The sequence below is a fragment of the Toxotes jaculatrix genome, chromosome 14, assembly GCF_017976425.1.
Source record: "Toxotes jaculatrix isolate fToxJac2 chromosome 14, fToxJac2.pri, whole genome shotgun sequence".
NCBI lineage: Eukaryota > Metazoa > Chordata > Actinopteri > Toxotidae > Toxotes > Toxotes jaculatrix.
The window spans coordinates 7,775,162-7,782,925 of record NC_054407.1 but is presented as its reverse complement, the minus strand read 5'-3'; the positions used below and the strand labels follow the sequence as shown (position 1 = coordinate 7,782,925).

Genomic DNA, 7,764 nt, shown 5'->3' with positions numbered 1-7,764 from the left:
TAAGCGGCAAACGATGACATGACATACAAATATTGACTTAAAACATCCTAATTGAGTACAGTTTGAATAAACATCCAACCTAGAGCTGCAACAATTAATCAAAAAATAAGTTATTTTTTAAAAAATGGCCACATCCCCTGATTTCAACTTTTTATTTATGAATATTTTCTGGTTTTCAGTTAAATATTTTCCAACAAAATGATCAACAGATTTATTGGTAATGAAAATACAATGCAATATTACAAGAAGGTTTGAAGTTAAAGTTCTTTACTTTGTTTTAGTAGTTTTACTTGTAACTAATAATTTTTTATTAGTTTTTAATATTTTAACAGGGTAACTGTACTGAAAACAAATTGAACTCATATTCCACAACTGGTTACTACTGTTTAATTTGGCACTGGCTGTCTGGATGCCCTTCGTCCTCCTCTGTCTCTTGCCCCAGTGAACCATTTCAGCAGTGCCCTCTCTGCTTCCTGCTGGCTCACCTGTGCCGTCAATGAGTTCTTCTTAAGAGCCTCTGTAAAACAAATTTGGTTGACAGTATGAGCTATGAACATTAAAAAACATATTCTCTTCAAACACCATTTAGAGTTAAACAATGGCCAACGTCAGGGATATATTGGCAAAAGTATGAAGAACATGATGGATAATCATTATGGATTTTTAGCACAAGAAAATATTTATGAAGTACTTGAATAAAACATTTTATTATAATACTCCCTCATAATCATAATATATAATAGCTTCGTGAGGTGTGTACAAATAATCATAAAAAATTATAAACATGTTTTCACATTAAAATGCCAAAAATGCACTAAGCAATAACTGATGCACACTAGTTGAGGCTTCAATGGTACAATACAGGCTTCAGATTTGAAATAAACATGCTATTTATTATATGTATATATTGATTTAAACTTTAGTATTATTACTAAAGAAATAAGATGAGCAGTTCTTAAAATAGTGCAGTCCAGTACAAAGAGATTCCTTGCATTTTCATCTTGTGAGACATTTTTCTTCTAATCTACTGTAATTTTTCCAACTGACCGAAATCCATCAGGGCCATGAAGAACTTTAATCCCTGCAGATGGAATGTTAACTTCTCTAACTTACTTACCATACACGTTGAAAAGACGCAAGTCCTTAAACTTCTTTTTTTCCTGTGACGGCCAAACATGTTACACTCCAATGCCAGCTCGTTTGACAGAATGTATTTCATCATTTGCCTCGTTGCATCATCTACACTTGTGCCCCCTATATCTGCCACCATGGCAACCTAGGGATGAGAGCCAAAAGGAGAAAAAAAGGCTTACATTAACTGCTAAGACAATAAGCTTCAAAGATTTAAAATTTCAGCCAGAAAGTCAACTGAACATTTGAAGTTGTAGCCTTTATGTAATTTACTGTAATGTAACACATAATTTTATTTTGTAGGCTAATGAAAATCAATTAGGAAAAAAGTTTTAAAAAAAAAACAACAAACAAAAAAAAAAAACTTAGAACAGCAGACATTAGACTGTGGTCCTCCAGTTTCTCCTCAAGAGCCTCAACATCTGCTTGAGTTTGCAGCAGGAAGACCACTCCATCAGGAACCTCCCTCATTGATACATCTTGCTTCTTCAGCAGGACATTTAGCATCTTACCATGAACCTTCTGGGTCTCCTTAATTTCTTCCATAATTGTAAGAAGTTTAGAAAACATGGCTTTACAACTGGGGCTTGCAAACCTCTGGACAGTGGAACTGGTGATTCGCTGGGCACTGGGGCTGGTGACCTGCTGGGCAGTGGAACTGATGACTTGCTGGGCAGTGTGGCTGGTGATCCGGCTGGTCATTTTCTTTGCTGCTGGCCTAAGGAGTTTTTCTGGGGGAGTGGGTGGAAGTTCCTCCTCTGAATCAGACTGCTCACTTGATTCTAGTTGCTTGCTCTGACTCTGTAAGAGTTTTGACCTTGCCCAAGAAAGGTTAATATGAAGATATATAAGTTGAACCATACCTACTGACTCTATATTATTGAAATGACCTTTAACCTGTCTTCCCCCACAAACACTTTCTCTTTATCAAGCCATCTTCAGTGTCTGTCAGGTCTGATGTAGCTTTACCCTGGCCTCTGCATAAGTGGCTGTAAAGTACAATGTCACTATAAAAGGAGTGAAGCAGATATTAAAATATAACTAGATTTCCATAGGAATTTAAAATAGGTGTTGTGGATCACAAAATTCACAATTTGGATCACATTACAGGTTTGAGTCACGATTCAGCTCGTTTTTCTGATCAGCAAATGAAGAAAAAAGAATAGATTAGAGTTGACTGTCTGTAGTTATTACTATGGCAATATGATTGTTTGAAAAATGATTGTTTAGAGGTCACGAGTAATAGCCAATCAACACAAACAAACATGTGCATACAGTATACATAATACGAAGCAGATGTCCAATCTGCAGAGGGATAGTGTAGTTGCAGGTATCCAAGCAAACAGGAGCACACCCACAACTATCACATGTGTGAGGACTGAAATCGAATTGAATGAATCAAGTTTGGTGTGATCCTGCTTGTTTGGAATGACGATCTGTGGCTACACCAGCCCTTGACAAATTAGCTCAGAGAACCCTGTAGAGAAAAATTAACACAAAAAAGAAAAGTTGGGGATCACAGTGACTTTAAGGTAAGTAAAGGAGAGGAGCAGTAGTTAATGAGAAAAATCGAAGTTACCTGCATTTCCCATCACGCACATTACACAGAATCCAGTTTTCAGCTGGTGGTGTGCCCTCCTTCGCAGCCTTGATCACATTATGCAACGTGGCTGGTGGCCGCCAGCATAATTTTCTGTCAGTGCCCTTGAACCACGCTGATGGAATGATGTCCACCTGCTTGCAGCCATCATGGTCAATTTCATCCACAAACTCCACCACAATGAATGAGGGCATCCTGCAAAGTTCATCATGTTATGTGCTGTGTAGCTAAGGAAAAGCTACAAACATTTTCCGAAGAGGCAACAATAGCAGCGGTTTTGTGAAGTCTGTTACTGGAGCACTGGCAAGCCAGACAGTTTTGAAAATAAACAAACTCCGAGACATGTCAACTCTATGGGGTGCTTGAAAAAACATGCCCCCATCTCAAAAGGTTCATACACTACATGTGTTTCTGCAGTGGAATGCACAATGTTCCTCACAATTGCAACTCTGCCCCCCAGTTCAGAAAAATTGGAACCACTTGCGTTTGAGATTGTTGTGTCTTTGAGTTTATACATCTTATATTGAACACCCTGATGCATGGAAAAAATAAATCTGTTGGCAATAGTCCAGATGCATGGGGCTGTTTCAGTTCAACACCTTCAGGCATGTCTTTTGACATGTGAGGAAATAATTGCCTTTCATAGACAATTTGTTGGACAGGACCCTGTGGTCTTCTCACCATTTTTTTCAACTGTCCCAAATAATTCTAAAAAGGAAAACACAAAACTAAATCCAGACGGCCATATTTTTCAGCATCATCCGCTAAATGTATAAGACTGTGTGTATTGTTAACCAGAAATTTAGTCCCATATATCTCAGCAAAGTTAGTAACAAAGAATCTTAACAATTTTCTGGCAAAACCACAGAACTCTCTACAAAGAGGAGACAGAAGTATTCTCATAGCACATGACAAACCCAGGAAGTTTCTGTAATGTTGATTGGGCAATCTTACAAAAAGCACAACTGGCCCTGTATATAATAAGAATTGCCTGAATTCTGTCGCCTTCCACTGGCTGTACTCGGACATAGACCATGGCTTTCTGGAGAAGCTCTGGGGTAAGCTTTGTCTACACAGGTTCAAGTGATCAGAGATGGTGGAAAGGGCAGAAGATGGAACCCGACATTGCAATGGCCCCTTAAACCACAGAGCAATCAATTTACGTACAATGCCCAAGCAAACTAAATGCATGTAGTCCAGAGGAAAAGCAAAAACCATACAAATGCCTAGCCCTTGGAGAGGTGATTTAGAGTGATGGTGGTCTTCATCAGACATTTGTTCAAATTGAGTGTCTGTCCTCAGACTGGAAGCCGTCTCTGGAAACACAACTCTACTGTCAACATAAATGCCATACTGTGTGCAACGCTCACAAGAACTATAGCCACCATGACCTTTGACACCTTTAAAAAAGCTCTTGATGGAGTGTCACAAATAAAAGCATCTGGAAGTGTGACATTGTACTGTTTCCTCCTTAACATTACACCAGTTTTTTTGACCTCAAAATATCATAAAAATGGTAATAGTATAGTAAGGCGTCAAAATCGGAAAAAAAAAAGGCCAATTTTTTTTTGGCCTCAAAATGTCTTAAAATTGGTCATAGTATAGTAAAAAAAAAAACGCCTTACTATACTATCACATTTTGAGGTCAAAAAAAATTTTGACTTTTTTTGGCTGATTTTGACGCCTTATTATACTATGACGTTTTTTATGACATTTTGAGGTCAAAAAATTTTTTGACTTTTTTAGGCCGAAAAAAACGCCTTACTATACCATGACGTTTTTATGACATTTTGAGGTCAAAAAGTTTTTTGACTTTTTTTGGCCGATTTTGACGCCTTACTATACTATGACGTTTTTTATGAGATTTTGAGGTCAAAAACAATTTAGACTTTTTTTGGCCGATTTTGACGCCTTACTATACTATGATGTTTTTTATGACATTTTGAGGTCAAAAAATTTTTTGACTTTTTTTGGTCATAAAAAACGTCATAGTATAGTAAGGCGTCAAAATCGGCCAAAAAAAGTCAAATTTTTTTTTGACCTCAAAATGTCATAAAAAATGTCATAGTATAGTAAAGCGTTTTTTTCGGCCAAAAAAAGTCAAAATTTTTTTTGACCTCAAAATGTCATAAAAAACGTCATAGTATAGTAAGGCGTCAAAATCGGCCAAAAAAAGTCAAAAATTGTTTTGACCTAGGGGTGGGCGATATGGCAAAAATATCACATCACGATTTTTTAATGGTAAAATCACGATCACGGTTTTATCACAGTTCATTTTTACAGTGAAGTTAATTTAGAACCAAACTATTTTCTTTGTAAAAACTTAGTTATAAAGATAAAAAAAAATGTCACCTCTTTCCACTGTTTGCTCCTTCTCTCATATGGCGTGCTTTTATCAAATGCTTGTGTTATAGTTGGTTGTTTCTGTGTAATGTCTTTAGCCGTTACCACTGGCTGATGTGTGGTTGGCCTCGCTGCTTGGCTCTCAGCAAATAGTTCCGGATGCTGCCTCTTCAGGTGGTTAAACAGGTTCGTTGTGTTTGCGCTTTGTCGTTTGGAGAAAACCCAAACCAGTTCCATACGCAGTGTTGGGGAGTAACGGAATATGTGTAATGGCGTTACGTATTCAGAGTACAAATTCTGAGTAACTGTATTCCATTGCAGTTACAGTTTAAATAGATAGTATTCAGAATAAAAAAAATAAAAAAATCAGCACTGCTAGTACTTCGCCATGATTGGTTGGTCATGTTCACGTGAAGCGGGCTGTTAGTTGCCCAAGGAAAAAAAAACTTCTCGTGCTTCAGTGCGCAAGCATAGAGCTGCAATTAATAGAATGTGCCCTATAGACGATAATACGATCTCTCTCCTCTGGCAGATCGTCAACATCAAGATCGTCTTCACGATCTAATATCGTCATATCGCACACCCCTATTTTGACCTCAAAATGTCATAAAAAACATCATAGTATAGTAAGGCGTCAAAATCGGCCAAAAAAAGTCAAAAAAATTTTTGACCTCAAAATCTCATAAAAAACGTCATAGTATAGTAAGGCGTTTTTTTCGAACAAAAAAAGTCACAATTTTTTTTTACCTCAAAATGTCATAAAAAACGTCATAGTATAGTAAGGCGTGTTTTTCGGCCAAAAAAAGTCAGAAAATTTTTTGACCTCAAAATGTCATAAAAAACGTCATAGTATAGTAAGGCGTCAAAATCGGCCAAAAAAAGTCTAAATTGTTTTTGACCTCAAAATGTCATAAAAAACGTCATGGTATAGTAAGGTGTTTTTTTCCACCAAAAAAAAGTCAAAAAATTTTTTGACCTCAAAGTGTCAGAAAAAACGTCATAGTATAGTAAGGCGTTTTTTTCCACCAAAAAAAAGTCAAAAAATTTTTTGACCTCAAAATGTCATAAAAAACGTCATAGTATAGTAAGGCGTCAAAATCGGACAAAAAAAGTCAAAATTTTTTTTGACCTCAAAATGTCAGAAAAAACGTCATAGTATAGTAAGGCGTTTTTTTCGACCAAAAAAAGTCAAAAAATTTTTTGACCTCAAAATGTCAGAAAAAACATCATAGTATAGTATGGCGTTTTTTTCGGGCAAAATAAGTCAAAATTTTTTTCGACCTCAAAATGTCATAAAAAACGACATAGTATAGTATGCCGTTTTTTTCGGCCAAAAAAAGTCAAAATTTTTTTCGACCTCAAAATCTCATAAAAAACGTCATAGTATAGTAAGGCGTTTTTTTCGGCCAAAAAAAGTCAAAATATTTTTTGACCTCAAACTGTCATAAAAAACGTCATAGTATAGTATGGTGTTTTTTTTGGCCAAAAAAAGTCAAATTTTTTTTCGACCTCAAAATGTCATAAAAAACGTCATAGTATAGTATGGCGTTTTTTTCGGGCAAAATAAGTCAAAATATTTTTTGACCTCAAAATCTCATAAAAAAACGTCATAGTATAGTAAGGCGTTTTTTTTTGAACAAAAAAAGTCACAATTTTTTTTTACCTCAAAATGTCATAAAAAACGTCATAGTATAGTAAGGCGTGTTTTTCGGCAAAAAAGTCAGAAAATTTTTTGACCTCAAAATGTCATAAAAAACGTCATAGTATAGTAAGGCGTTTTTTTCGGCCAAAAAAAGTCAAAAAATTTTTTGACCTCAAAATGTCATAAAAAACATCATAGTATAGTAAGGCGTCAAAATCGGCCAAAAAAAGTCTAAATTGTTTTTGACCTCAAAATGTCATAAAAAACGTCATGGTATAGTAAGGTGTTTTTTTCCACCAAAAAAAAGTCAAAAAATTTTTTGACCTCAAAATGTCATAAAAAACGTCATAGTATAGTAAGGCGTCAAAATCGGCCAAAAAAAGTCAAAAAATTTTTTGACCTCAAAATGTCATAAAAAACATCATAGTATAGTAAGGCGTCAAAATCGGCCAAAAAAAGTCTAAATTGTTTTTGACCTCAAAATGTCATAAAAAACGTCATGGTATAGTAAGGTGTTTTTTTCCACCAAAAAAAAGTCAAAAAATTTTTTGACCTCAAAATGTCATAAAAAAACGTCATAGTATAGTAAGGCGTCAAAATCGGCCAAAAAAAGTCAAAAAATTTTTTGACCTCAAAATGTCATAAAAAACATCATAGTATAGTAAGGCGTCAAAATCGGCCAAAAAAAGTCTAAATTGTTTTTGACCTCAAAATGTCATAAAAAACGTCATGGTATAGTAAGGTGTTTTTTTCCACCAAAAAAAAGTCAAAAAATTTTTTGACCTCAAAGTGTCAGAAAAAACGTCATAGTATAGTAAGGCGTTTTTTTCCACCAAAAAAAAGTCAAAAAATTTTTTGACCTCAAAATGTCATAAAAAACGTCATAGTATAGTAAGGCGTCAAAATCGGACAAAAAAAGTCAAAATTTTTTTTGACCTCAAAATGTCAGAAAAAACGTCATAGTATAGTAAGGCGTTTTTTTCGACCAAAAAAAGTCAAAAAATTTTTTGACCTCAAAATGTCAGAAAAAACATCATAGTATAGTATG

The 7,764-nt window shown here is 35.2% G+C and overlaps 1 long non-coding RNA gene across 1 annotated transcript; it reads right to left on the bottom strand.

Moving 5' to 3' along the window:
• Positions 1-265: 265 nt before the first annotated feature.
• On the bottom strand, positions 266-3,089 carry LOC121192682. The gene is made up of 3 exons (XR_005895238.1): positions 1,727-3,089; positions 1,118-1,276; positions 266-517 (listed from the first exon to the last, which is right to left on the bottom strand). It is a non-coding gene; the product is annotated as an uncharacterized LOC121192682 (long non-coding RNA).
• Between the last annotated feature and the right edge of the window lie 4,675 nt (positions 3,090-7,764).